The sequence below is a fragment of the Lutra lutra genome, chromosome 6 (genome assembly GCF_902655055.1).
Source record: "Lutra lutra chromosome 6, mLutLut1.2, whole genome shotgun sequence".
In the NCBI taxonomy this organism is placed as follows: Eukaryota; Metazoa; Chordata; class Mammalia; order Carnivora; family Mustelidae; genus Lutra; species Lutra lutra.
The window spans coordinates 31603219-31617347 of record NC_062283.1 but is presented as its reverse complement, the minus strand read 5'-3'; the positions used below and the strand labels follow the sequence as shown (position 1 = coordinate 31617347).

The 14129-nt window shown below is 36.7% G+C and overlaps 2 pseudogenes; one reads left to right on the top strand and one right to left on the bottom strand.

Annotated features, from left to right (window-relative positions):
- Positions 1-497: 497 nt before the first annotated feature.
- LOC125102849 (putative high mobility group protein B1-like 1) lies at positions 498-1134 on the bottom strand (annotated as a pseudogene).
- A 5036-nt stretch (positions 1135-6170) lies between these two features.
- Positions 6171-6268, top strand: LOC125103375 (uncharacterized; annotated as a pseudogene).
- Positions 6269-14129: the final 7861 nt, after the last annotated feature.

Here is a 14129-nt window from a genome sequence, read left to right as displayed (position 1 = left end):
GGGATTTTTTTATATTAAAAAATTGTATTTACTTAGAAGCATTCAGAACATCAACAAAGCAGCTGTAATTTTTTTTTTTTTGCAATTACAGATTAGGATTCAATGAACAGAACAACAATTATTTCATATAAGTTGTTCCAGAGACAACTGAAAATGGAAACTACCACCCATATATAATTAATTTGTGCTGTTCACCAATAAAAACCTGCTTTAAATTTCCATGCCTATTTCCAACCCCCATACTGTACCAAACAAAGTTAGTGGGTACTTAAATAATCACCGTGACAAGGCTATCTAAAGATGCTTTCGGTAGTTTATTAACTATACCAAAAAAGACCATATAGGTTAAAAGCATATCTTACAGAGCCTTATATTTCAATTTTTTCCCTTTAAAAGGAAAAAGTATTGTACAGGCCTTTAAGTGCTTTATAGACCAAAAACAAAACAAAACAAAACAAAAAAATAAAATAAAAACAAAACAAAAACTAAACTAGAACTTATTCATCATTATCATCTTCTTCATATGCATCTTCATCTTCCTCCTCCTCCTCTTCCTTGTCTTCCTCTTCTTCTTTTTTTTTTTTTTTGCTTTATACAGTCTTGATGACTCCCCTTTTTTTGCTGCATCAGACATCCTTTAGCTTGCTCTGCAGCAATATCTTTTCTGTACTTCTCCCTTCAGCTTAGCATCCTCCTTTCAAAAGCTGCTGGTCATCTGCAGCAGTGTTATTCCACGTCTCTCCCAGTTTCTTTGCAACATCACCAATGAATAGGTTGGGATGTTCTCTTTTGATTTTTGGGTGATACTCAGAACTAAACAAGAAAAAGGCTGAAGGAGTCTTCTTGGGTGCATTTGGGATCCCCGACCTTCTTTTTTGCTTCTCCTTTAGGGGAGATATAAGTTTTAATTTTTCTTTCATAATGGGCCTTGCTTGCCTTTGCCATGTCTTCAAATTTTCCTTTCTCTTTAGCAGACATGATCCTCCACCACACTAAGCACTTATAAAACTCTGAGAATTTGACTGACTGAAGCATCTAGTTGCTTCTTCTTGTGGTCTTATTGGCAAGTTTTCATAAAGAATGCATATGATGATATTTTCCTCTTGGCTTCTTCTTAGGATATCCTCTACTCATGTGCAATTATTTTCTCAGTGAGGCACAGAACTGTTTGGTGCCATCTGACTCTCACTTGCCCTGGAACTGTCTCTCCTTCTGTGAGAGCAGGAGCCAGACATAGTCTCTTTGTTGTTCTTTTTCAAGACTGTTTTTGTTACTTGGTATTTCTTGAGATCACATAAACATTAGAATGGCAAATGATTTTTTTTCATACTTTAAAAATACTATTCCTCTCACATCTGTGTTACACTGTTTTAACTGAGAAGTCTGCTGTCATTTTTATGTTTGTTCCACTTTATATAATGTTGCTTTCATCTCTGGCTGCTTTTAAGATTTTTTTTTTTTTGTCACTTGTTTTGAGAAATTTGATTATGATGTGCTTTGATTTAGTTTTCTTTGTTTTTAGTGTTAGTAGATACAAATCTTTGGATTTATTTTGCAACAAATCTGAGAAAAATTTGGGTCATTATTTCTTCAAATCAGATATTTTGGCCCATTTGAGTTGTCTCACAGTTCATTGATACATTCTATTTTTCCTCCAATTTCTTATTTTTCAGGGTCTCATTGTAGATAAAACTCTGTCTTCAAAGTCACTAACCTTTTCTTTTGCAACCGCTAACCTTCAGCTAATCCTACCTAGTGTAGTCTTCATGTTGAACATTTTAGTTTTCCTATCTAGAATTTTAATTTGAGCCTTTTACATGTATATTCCATATTCCTACTTAACATGGTCAATCTTTTCTCTTGCTTCTTGAGCATATGAAATATAGTTAAACTAATTTTTAATGTCTTTATCTACTAATTCTATCATCTATGTCACTCTGGTTACTTGTCTTTTGGTTGAATTTTCTCCTATTTGTGGAATCATATTTTCTTGTTTCTTTGAATGGCTGGTAACTTACAATTGCATGCCATGCATTGTGAATTTACCTTTTTAGGTGGTAGATATTTTTGCACTACATAAATAGTTTCAAGATTTGTTCTAAAACACAGTTTCTTCATATGATTTGATCCTTTTGGGCATGTTTTTAGGATTGTTAGAATCTAAAACTCTGTTTAATGTACAGCTAAATTCTCCCCCCTACTAAAGTAAAACTGTTCTCATTACTCTACCTGATGTCTAATGAGTTGTGAGGTTTTCCACTTTGACTGTTGGAGACTAGAACTATTAGGACCCCGTGTGGATAGTAATGATTGTTCCCTTTAATCTTCTCATGTGGTTCATTCTCCAACATGGGATAGTTATATATACATATACATATATATGTACATATATATATACACATATGTGTATATACACATATGTGTATATATATATGTACATATATATGTATATGTACATACATATGTATATGTATATACATATACACATATGTGTATATATATATGTACATATATATGTATATGTACACATATATGTATATGTATATATGTATATACATATATATGTATATATATACACTGTTCAATGCTCAGGTGAAGACTAAGGGGAACCCTCTGCAGATTTCCAGGATGTTCTTTCCTTCTGCATGTGCAGTTATTTCTCCTCTGGAACTTTGCAAACCTTAGCCACTTTTGGTTCCTCTGGATTCCAAGATAGATTCACAAATCAGAAAGTAAAATAGGTACTTCTGGGGTTCCTGGAAACTTTATCTAGGCAGTTAGCTGAGACAATTATAGGGCTTACATCATTTTTTTCTATCTCTGTTATCATTGTCCTTTAATGTCTGATGCCCAATGTCTCAAAAACTATTGTTTCATTTATTTTATTCAATTTTTGTTGTTTTTTCAAGCCCTTATAATTCTCTTTGTCCAAAGCAGATGTCTTGTGTTTAGATTTCATTTGAGATTTCACTGAATCCATAGATCAATTGTGTGATAATTTAAATTTCTTTTAACAGTAGATATTTTAACCATAAACATAGAATATTGAGGTTTTGAGCCTTTTTCTTAGTATTTATTCAGATGCAAGTGAAATAATTGTTCATTTAGCCACTGAAAAAATGTCATAGTTAAGTTATTGGCATTAATGATTTTACCAAGATTATTAGCTATAAGAATACTATTTCTAAGTATTTTATGATTTTGATGATAACATGAATTGTATATCTTTTTCAAATTGTGTTTCCTGTATGTTTTGTTTTTAAAGAAATATTATTCTTATATCTAATAACCTTGGTAAGTTCATGAATTCCAACAATTTAACTGTGGAATTTTTTTGCTGTGGCTAAATATACAATTATTTCACTTGCACATGAGTTTCATTCCCTTTATCCTAATATTTACTGAAACTCCCCAACTCTAAAATATATCTTTTTATCAGAATTTATGATTGGAATACTAAGATATGCTACATTCCCATTTTCCAAGAGTTGGGAGATGGAATCAGACATGGAATGAATCAGACATGGAATCAGACATAAGTCTTGCTAATTATTTAGACCCAGATATCTTAGTCATGTGACTGACTTTTCATGTTAGATCATGGTTAAACCATGTGGGCTTGAGACCAAGATCCTGGAAGTTGAAGGGAAGGAAAAGTGTGTGCAGGTACAGAGTATGGATTAAAAACAATCAACAAGAAAAGCAAGTACCCAAAGCAAAGGGTTTAAGTTTATGATCTACCATGCTAGGTCAAAACTCTCATCTAATATGCTCTCATCAATACTCTCATCTAATATACTGTCATCTAAGAAATTCTTATGTAAATAACTGCCACTTAGGAGCCCTCTGATTAAACCATAAACAACTACGCAACTAGATAGAGGTTTCTGTTCTGACAACCCCTCCCATTCTCTTTCTTTTCACCTTGTTTCCCCTCTCTGGTTTCCAGACATTGTCTCAGATGCATTCTTAATTCTTTTAGCTCTAGTCTGCATGATATCTCATTCCCACATTTATGTTCTCCTTAATGCCTAGGTATTGATATTCCTCTGCAATTATCCCTTACCCCCAGGGGAAAAAAACAAACAAACAAACAAAAACTGCTCCAGATTAAACCACATTTCACCACTTTAGCAATTCACAAACTAGACAGAGATACCATCAGTTATTGCCTGGATCACTTTAACAATAGTCCCCTTGTTTTCTTTCTCGTCCTACTGACTAATCTTACTACAACAGCAATAATAACTGTTGAATATTTTACTAGGGACGTAAGTCAAAACGTGTCACTTTTCTACTCAATGATCCATAGCATCTCCCTATTTCACTCAACTTAAAATAAAAGTTATATTAATGGCTTATTAGATGTCATATGAATTTGTTAATTTTCTGAACTTTTCTACAATTACTGTACTTTTGACTCCTTCACACCATTCATATCAGCTTCTTTCCATTCCTTAACAATACTGGGCATGTTCCTGTCTTACAGAATTTGTTGTAGTTGTTTCCTCTGACTAGAAACTTCTTCATCCAGAAATCCACTTAGACAACTCCCTTATCTCCTCCAGATCTTACTCAAGTATTATCTTCTCACAGAGTCCTGTCCAGGCTGACCTGCTCAAATTGAACACCACCCTGTTCTGCAGCTGTCAGTAGTCTCCATCTACTGCAATGTTTTCTTTTCCTTTAGCAGTTACCACTTTCTAATGAGCTGTATTCCTGAGCGGTATGTTAATTTCATTAATGGTCCCAATTCTTCATCTTTTCCCACATTCATCCTAGAAAAACTTCCTCTCAAAATGATAAAACTAAAGAGATGGAGAATAGTTTAGCTATTGCCAGGAGTTAGGAACTGGGGAAAGAATGGGTATGGCCATATACTATGGTGACAAAGGGATAATATGAGGGAAATCTTTGTAGTGATGCAACAGCCCTGTGTTGTGATTGAGCTGGTGGCTAAATGAATTCATACATGTGACAAAATTGCATGGAACTACACACACACAAATGCAAGTGCATGTGAAACTGGTGATATCTGAATAGGAGGTGTGAGTTGTATCCATGGTAATTCCCTGGTTTTTACATTGTATTATAATATATTCAAATACCGATGGTGGGAATAAAAAATGGTGCAACCAGATGGAATTCAATTTGTCAGTGTCTTATAAATTTAAACTTATTTTTCTGGTGTGAGGTGATGATTTCACTCAGGATATTTACTTAAGCAAAATGTAAACAAGTATACACAAAAGAGTTATATAATAATGTTTAAGTGGGATTATTCATAAAGGCCAAACACTAGAAATAACAAAAAACAGCTATCAGTAGGTAAATGGATAAACATTTGTCATATAGTCACATAATTAAATAATAGCAATACAAGAAAGAAATTTCTGATAGACTCAACATTAAAAAGTTCTAGTGAATGAAATAAAAACAATATTTGCTTCAAGGTAGAGGAATCCACTGGAAAGGAGCATAAAGAAGCTTTCTGGGGGTGCCTGGGTGGCTCAGTTGTTAAGCTTCCGCCTTTAGCTCATGTCATGGTCCCAGGGTCCTGGGATTGAGCCCCACCATCAGGCTTCTGTTCAGCGGGAAACTTGCTTCTCCCTCTCCCACTCCCCCTGCTTGTGTTCCCTCTCTCACTGTGCCTCTCTCTGTCAAATAAGTAAATGAAATCTTAAAAAAAAAAAAGAAGCTTTCTGGGATGCTCAAAATTCTATTCCTTTTTTGGGTTGGTAGAAACAAGGTGTATATATTTGTCAAAACTCAAAAACATAAGAATGTTATTTTAGATATAAACTAAATCAATAAAATCACAATATCTAACTTGATATATGTTTTACTGAAATCTTCCTACATCTTCAACTAAGTAACATCTGTCCAACTTATAAGTACACAGTAAATTTTAATAAAACCCATCACAATGATGCTGGTTTTATAAAGTTTACATTCTTTCAACTATAGTCATATACATTGAAATTTTATTATCTGACACATACAAGTAGTGTTCATTCTTCATGAATTGAATTCTTAATATTGTTTCTATTTATTTTTCAAAATACCTTTGCCTTAAAGAATAATTTGTTCCATTTACTTAATAAAGTTACAACTGCTTTACTTTGGTATATACTATGATCATTTATAACTCTTCATATAACCCTTTTCTTGTGCTCGCTTCGGCAGCACATATACTAAAATTGGAACGATACAGAGAAGATTAGCGTGGCCCCTGCACAAGGATGACACGCATATAACCCTTTTCTTTAAATGATCTAACCATGTGTATTCCTTTATTTTATAACTTTCTGCTTCTTCAGCCTTATGATTGCAATTATTAATATCATACAGTGTAATACTCCAGGAACTTAATTTTTTAATCCAATATAGATATATTTGTCTTTAATCTGGAGAGTCCAGTTAAATTACACTTAGTTTTTATTGTCATTTTCATTTTTTAAGCATTTATTTGTTTTCCATTTTTCCTACTAAATTTTTCTTCATTATACCCCTTTGTGATGCTCTAGTACACCCTTCCTTGGGCTGAGGTTCCACAAAAGAATTAGGCCCTACAGTAAATTATTTGAGTGATTATTTTGTCCATTCTCAAAGGAATATAAATAACTAGTAACATTCTATATATATTTAGAAGAAAAGTTAATTCATTACATATAATGGATGTTTTAAGTCACTAGGGCTTCATTTTCTCTTAAAATTCTGACTGAGAAGGGATGCTCTGGTGAAAGAAAGAAAACTGACAGGAATATGCAGTATCACAGGTAACAAGGATGGTTTAGATTTCAGAAGTTATGTATAGGGACACTTGGGTTGCTCAGTCAGTTAAGCGGCTGCCTTCAGCTCAGGTCATGATTCTAGGGTTCTGGAATCAAGCCCCACATCAGGCTCCCTGCTCAGCAGAGAGCCTGCTTCTCATTCCCCTGCTGTTCTGCTTACTTGAGCTCTCTCTCTCTCTGTCAAATAAGTAAATAAAATTTTAAGAAAAGTAGTTCTGTATAGAAACATGTTCAAAACCTTCATTGAAATCTTAGCAATAGATTAGACTGTGAAAATATAAACTACTATAGATCAGGTTCCTCATCATCACCACTATTGACATATTTGTCTGGATAATTCTTTGTTGTGGGAGAATGCCCTGTATGTATTGTAGTTATTCAACAACTTCCACCAGATGCCAAAGGCAATGTCCCAATTAATAAGAAGGAAAAACATAAACAGATATTTCTAAATTCCCCTTGGTGGGCCAAATCTCCTCCATTGAGGGCAGCCATTACAAACAACTACTTCAAGGAGTTTGAATAAAAATGTAAGGATTGGATGAAAAAAAAATGAATTGCCATATGATTAGATTGTCATGTGTCCCATCTTTTAAACATAATTATTCATAGTGCTCTGTTTTTTTTTTTTTTTCTAAGTGCCTTGATGATGATAAAAATGTATGGAGACACTGCATAAAAAATTGATTTTGCTTTTTTTTTTTTGATTTTGACTTATACACCATAAGTATAGTTTTTTTAAATTAATAATGTGTGAACTGAGTATTTTCATATAAAGAAAAAAGAGTAAATGGGAAAAAATTTGAGAAGGAGTGCTAAGTGATAAAGCAAATTTTTTTTTAGATGTTATTTATTTATTTAACAGAGAGAGATCACAAGTAGGCAGAGAGGCAGGCAGAGAGAGAGAGAGGAAGAAGCAGGCTCCCTGCTGAGCAGAGAGCCCAATGCGGGCCTCGATCCCAGGACCCTGAGATCATGATCTGAGCTGAATGCAGAGGCTTAACCCACTGAGCCACCCAGGTGCTCAATAAAGCAAATTTTTTTTTCTTTACTTAATTTTTATTTTTTCAGCATAACAGTATTCATTATTTTTGCACCACACCCAGTGCTCCATGCAATCCGTGCCCTCTACAATACCCACCACCTGGTGCCCCCAACCTCCCACCCCCCACCCCTTCAAAATTCTCAGATTGTTTTTCAGAGTCCATAGTCTCTCATGGTTCACCTCCCCTTCCAATTTCCCTCAACTCCCTTCTCCTCTCCATCTCCCCTTGTCCTCCATGCTATTTGTTATGCTCCACAAATAAGTGAAACCATATGATAATTGACTCTCTCTGCTTGACTTATTTCACTCAGCATAATCTCTTCCAGTCCCGTCCATGTTGCTACAAAACTTGGGTATTCATCCTTTCTTTTTTCTTTTTCTTTTTTTTTTTTACAGCTTTATAAACATATATTTTTATCCCCAGGGGTACAGGTCTGCGAATCGCCAGGTTTACACACTTCACAGCACTCACCATAGCACATACCTTCCCCAATATCCATAACCCCACCCCCCTCTCCCAACCCCCACCCCCATCAACCCTCAATTATGGTTTGTCTCCCTCCAAATCCCATCTTGTTTCATTTGCTCTTCTCCTACCCCCTCAACCCCCCATGTTGCATCTCCACTCCCTCATATCAGGGAGATCATATGATAGTTGTCTTTCTCCGATTGACTTATTTCCCTAAGCATGATACCCTCTAGTTCCATCCACGTCGTCGCAAATGGCAAGATTTCATTTCTTGTGATGGCTGCATAGTATTCCATTGTGTATATATACCACATCTTCTTTATCCATTCGTCTGTAGATGGACATCGAGGTTCTTTCCATAGTTTGGCTATTGTAGACATTGCTGCTATAAACATTCGGGTGCACGTGCCCCTTGGGATCACTACGTTTGTATCTTTAGGGTAAATACCCAGCAGTGCAATTGCAGGGTCATAGGGTAGTTCTATTTTCAACATTTTGAGGAACCTCCATGCTGTTTTCCAGAGTGGTTGCACCAGCTTGCATTCCCACCAACAGTGTAGGGGGGTTCCCCTTTCTCCGCATCCTCGCCAGCATCTGTCATTTCCTGACTTGTTAATTTTAGCCATTCTGACTGGTGTGAGGTGATATCTCATGGTGGTTTTGATTTGTATTTCCCTGATGCCGAGTGATATGGAGCACTTTTTCATGTGTCTGTTGGCCATCTGGATGTCTTCTTTGCAGAAATGTCTGTTCATGTCCTCTGCCCATTTCTTGATTGGATTCTTTGTTCTTTGGGTGTTGAGTTTGCTAAGTTCTTTATAGATTTTGGACACTAGCTCTTTATCTGATATGTCATTTGCAAATATCTTCTCCCATTCTGTCAGTTGTCTTTTGGTTTTGTTAACTGTTTCCTTTGCTGTGCAAAAGCTTTTGATCTTGATAAAATCCCAAAAGTTCATTTTTGCCCTTGCTTCCCTTGCCTTTGGTGATGTTCCTAGGAAGATGTTGCTGCGGCTGACGTCGAAGAGGTTGCTGCCTGTGTTCTCCTCGAGGATTTTGATGGATTCCTTTCTCACATTGAGATCCTTCATCTATTTTGAGTCTATTTTCGTGTGTGGTGTAAGGAAATGATCCAATTTCATTTTTCTGCATGTGGCTGTCCAATTTAACCAACACCATTTATTGAAGAGGCTGTCTTTTTTCCATTGGACATTCTTTCCTGCTTTGTCGAAGATGAGTTGACCATAGAGTTGAGGGTCCATTTCTGGGCTCTCTATTCTGTTCCATTGATCTATGTGTCTGTTTTTGTGCCAGTACCATGCTGTCTTGATGATGACAGCTTTGTAATAGAGCTTGAAGTCCGGAATTGTGATGCCACCAACTTTGGCTTTCTTTTTCAATATTCCTTTGGCTATTCGAGGTCTTTTCTGGTTCCATATAAATTTTAGGATTATTTGTTCCATTTCTTTGAAAAAAATGGATGGTACTTTGATAGGAATTGCATTAAATGTGTAGATTGCTTTAGGTAGCATAGAGATTTTCACAATATTTATTCTTCCAATCCAGGAGCATGGAACATTTTTCCATTTCTTTGTGTCTTCCTCAATTTCTTTCATGAGTACTTTATAGTTTTCTGAGTATAGATTCTTAGTCTCTTTGGTTAGGTTTATTCCTAGGTATCTTATAGTTTTGGGTGCAATTGTAAATGGGATGGACTCCTTAATTTCTCTTTCTTCTGTCTTGTTGTTGGTGTAGAGAAGTGCAACTGATTTCTGTGCATTGATTTTATATCCTGACACTTTACTGAATTCCTGTACAAGTTCTAGCAGTTTTGGAGTGCAGTCTTTTGGGTTTTCCACATAGAGTATCATATCATCTGCAAAGAGTGATAGTTTGACTTCTTCTTTGCCGATTTGGATGCCTTTAATTTCCTTTTGTTGTCTGATTGCTGACGCTAGGACTTCTAGTACTATGTTGAATACCAGTGGTGATAACGGACATCCCTGCCGTGTTCCTGACCTTAGCGGAAAAGCTTTCAGTTTTTCTCCATTGAGAATGATATTTGTGGTGGGTTTTTCATAGATGGCTTTGATAATATTGAGGTATGTGCCGTCTATCCCTACACTTTGAAGAGTTTTGATCAGGAAGGGATGCTGTACTTTGTCAAATGCTTTTTCAGCATCTATGGGGAGTATCATATGGTTCTTGTTCTTTCTTTTATTAATGTGTTGTATCACATTGATTGATTTGCGGATGTTGAACCAACCTTGCAGCCCTGGAATAAATCCCACTTGGTCGTGGTGAATAATCCTTTTAATGTACTGTTGACTCCTATTGGCTAGTATTTTGGCGAGAATTTTTGCATCTGTGTTCATCAAGGATATTGGTCTGTAGTTCTCTTTTTTGTTGGGATCCTTGTCTGGTTTTGGGATCAAGGTGATGCTGGCCTCATAAAATGAGTTTTGAAGTTTTCCTTCTATTTCTATTTTTTGGAACAGTTTCAGGAGAATAGGAATTAGTTCTTCTTTAAATGTTTGGTAGAATTCCCCCGGGAAGCCATCTGGCCCTGGGCTTTTGTTTGTTTGGAGATTTTTGATGACTGTTTCAATCTCCTTACTGGTTATGGGTCTGTTCAGGCTTTCTATTTCTTCCTGGTTCAGTTGTGGTAGTTTATATGTCTCTAGGAATGCATCCATTTCTTCCAGATTGTCAAATTTGTTGGCGTAGAGTTGCTCATAGTATGTTCTTATAATTGTCTGTATTTCTTTGGTGTTCGTTGTGATCTCCTCTTTCATTCATGATTTTATTTATTTGGGTCCTTTCTCTTTTCTTTTTGATAAGTCTGGCCACGGGTTTATCAATCTTATTAATTCTTTCAAAGAACCAGCTCCTAGTTTCGTTGATTTGTTCTATTGTTTTTTTGGTTTCTATTTCATTGATTTCTGCTCTGATCTTTATGATTTCTCTTCTCCTGCTGGGTTTAGGGTTTCTTTCTTGTTCTTTCTCCAGCTCCTTTAGGTGTAGGGTTAGGTTGTGTACCTGAGACCTTTCTTGTTTCTTGAGAAAGGCTTGTGCCGCTACATATTTTCCTCTCAGGACTGCCTTTGTTGTGTCCCACAGATTCTGAACCGTTGTGTTTTCATTATCATTTGTTTCCATAAATTTTTTCAATTCTTCTTTAATTTCCTGGTTGACCCATTCATTCTTTAGAAGGTTGCTGTTTAATCTCCATGTATTTGGGTTCTTTCCAAATTTCCTCTTGTTATTGAGTTCTAGCTTTAGAGCATTGTGGTCTGAAAATATGCAGGGAATAATCCCAATCTTTTGATACCGGTTGAGACTTGATTTAGGACCAAGAATGTGATCTATTCTGGAGAATGTTCCATGTGCACTAGAGAAGAATGTGTATTCTGTTGCTTTGGGATGAAATGTTCTGAATACATCTGTGATGTCCATCTGGTCCAGTGTGTCATTTAAGGCCTTGATTTCCTTGTTGATCTTTTGCTTGGATGATCTGTCCATTTCAGTGAGGGGAGTGTTAAAATCCCCTACTATTATTGTATTCTTGTCGATGTGTTTCTTTGATTTTGTTATTAATTGGTTTATATAGTTGGCTGCTCCCACTTTAGGGGCATAGATATTTAAAATTGTTAGATCTTCTTGTTGGACAGTTCCTTTGAGTATGATATAGTGTCCTTCCTCATCTCTTATTATAGTCTTTGGCTTAAAATCTAATTGATCTGATAGAAGGATTGCCACTCCTGCTTTCTTCTGATGTCCATTAGCATGGTAAATTCTTTTCCACCCCCTCACTTTAAACCTGGAGGTGTCTTCGGGTTTAAGATGAGTTTCTGGTAGGCAACATATAGATGGGTTTTGTTTTTTGATCCATTCTGATACCCTCTGTCTTTTGATTGGGGCATTTAGCCCATTAACATTCAGGGTAAGTATTGAGAGATATGAATTTAGTGCCATTGTATTGCCTGTAAGGTGACTGTTATTGTATATTGTCTCTGTTTCTTTCTGATCTACTACTTTTAGGGTCTCTCTTTGCTTAGAGGACCCCTTTCAATATTTCCTGTAGAGCTGGTTTGGTGTTTGCAAATTCTTTCAGTTTTTGTTTGTCCTGGAAGCTTTTAATCTCTCCTTCTATTTTCAATGATAGCCTAGCTGGATATAGTATTCTTGGCTGTATGTTTTTCTCATTTAGTGCTCTGAATATATCATGCCAGCTCTTTCTGGCCTGCCAGGTCTCTGTGGATAAGTCTGCTGCCAATCTAATATTTTTACCATTGTACGTTACAGACTTCTTTTCCCGGGCTGCTTTCAGGATCTTTTCTTTGTCACTAAGACTTGTAAATTTTACTATTAGGTGACAGGGTGTGGACCTATTCTTATTGATTTTGAGGGGGGTTCTCTGAACCTCTTGAATTTTGATGCTTGTTCCCTTTGCCATATTGGGGAAATTCTCTCCAATAATTCTCTCCAATATACCTTCTGCTCCCCTCTCTGTTTCCTCTTCTTCTGGAATCCCAATTATTCTAATGTTGTTTCGTCTTATGGTGTCACTTATATCTTGAATTCTCCCCTTGTGGTCCAGTAACTGTTTGTCCCTCTTTGCTCAGCTTCTTTATTCTCTGTCATTTGGTCTTCTATATCGCTAATTCTTTCTTCTGCCTCATTTATCCTAGCAGTGAGAGCCTCCATTTTTGATTGCACCTCATTAATAGCTTTTTTGATTTCAACTTGGTTAGATTTTAGTTCTTTTATTTCTCCAGAAAGGGCTTTTATATCTCCCGAGAGGGTTGCTTTAATATCTTCCATGCCTTTTTCAAGCCTGGCTAGAACCTTGAGAATCGTCATTCTGAACTCTATATGTGACATATTACCAATGTCTGTATTGATTAGGTCCCTAGCCTTTGGTACTGCCTCTTGTTCTTTTTTTTGTTGTGAATTTTTCCGCCTTGTCATTTTGTCCAGATAAGAGTTTATGAAGGAGCAAGTAAAATACTAAAAGGGTGGCAACAACCCCAGGAAAATATGCTTTAGCCAAATCAGAAGAGATCCCAAATCGTGAGGGGGGAGAAAGGGGATAAAAAGGGGTTCAAAGAGAAAAAAAAAAAAGAAACTATTTAAAAAAAGAAAGCCGATAAAGAAAAAATATAAAAAGAGGAAAAAAATATATATATATTAGATAAACTATTTAAAAAATGTTAAAAAAGAAAATGGTAAAAGTTAAAAAAAATTTAGCAGAAGAAGAGAAAAAAAAATTGAAAAAGAAAAAAAAATTAAATTAACTGCAAGGCTAAAAAATCATGGGGAGAAAGCCATGAGTTCCGTGCTTTGCTTTCTTCTCCTCTGGAATTCTGCCGCTCTCCTTGGTATTGAAACAGCACTCCTCGGTAGGTGAACTTGGTCCTGGCTGGGTTTCCCGTTGATCTTCTGGGGGAGGGGCCTGTTGTAGTGATTCTCAAGCGTCTTTGCCCCAGGCGGAGTTGCACCGCCCTTATTCGGGGCCATGCTGAGTAATCCGCTCGGGTTTGCTTTCGGGACCTTTTGTTTCCTGAGGGCTTTCGTAGAGTTCCGGAGGGCGGGAATGAAGATGGTGGCCTCCCGGTCTCCGGCCGGGAGGAGCCGAGAGCCCGGGGCCCCACTCCTCAGTGCGCCCCCAGAGAACAGCGCCCAATGACTCCCGCCACCCTGGCCTCCGGCCGGGCTCCGAGCTGACCGAGCCGGCAACCGGTTCAAGGCAACCCTGAGCTGAGAGTCACTCCTCGGCTCTGTCTCTGTAGCCGGCTTCCCTGTTCTAATACCAGTAAGC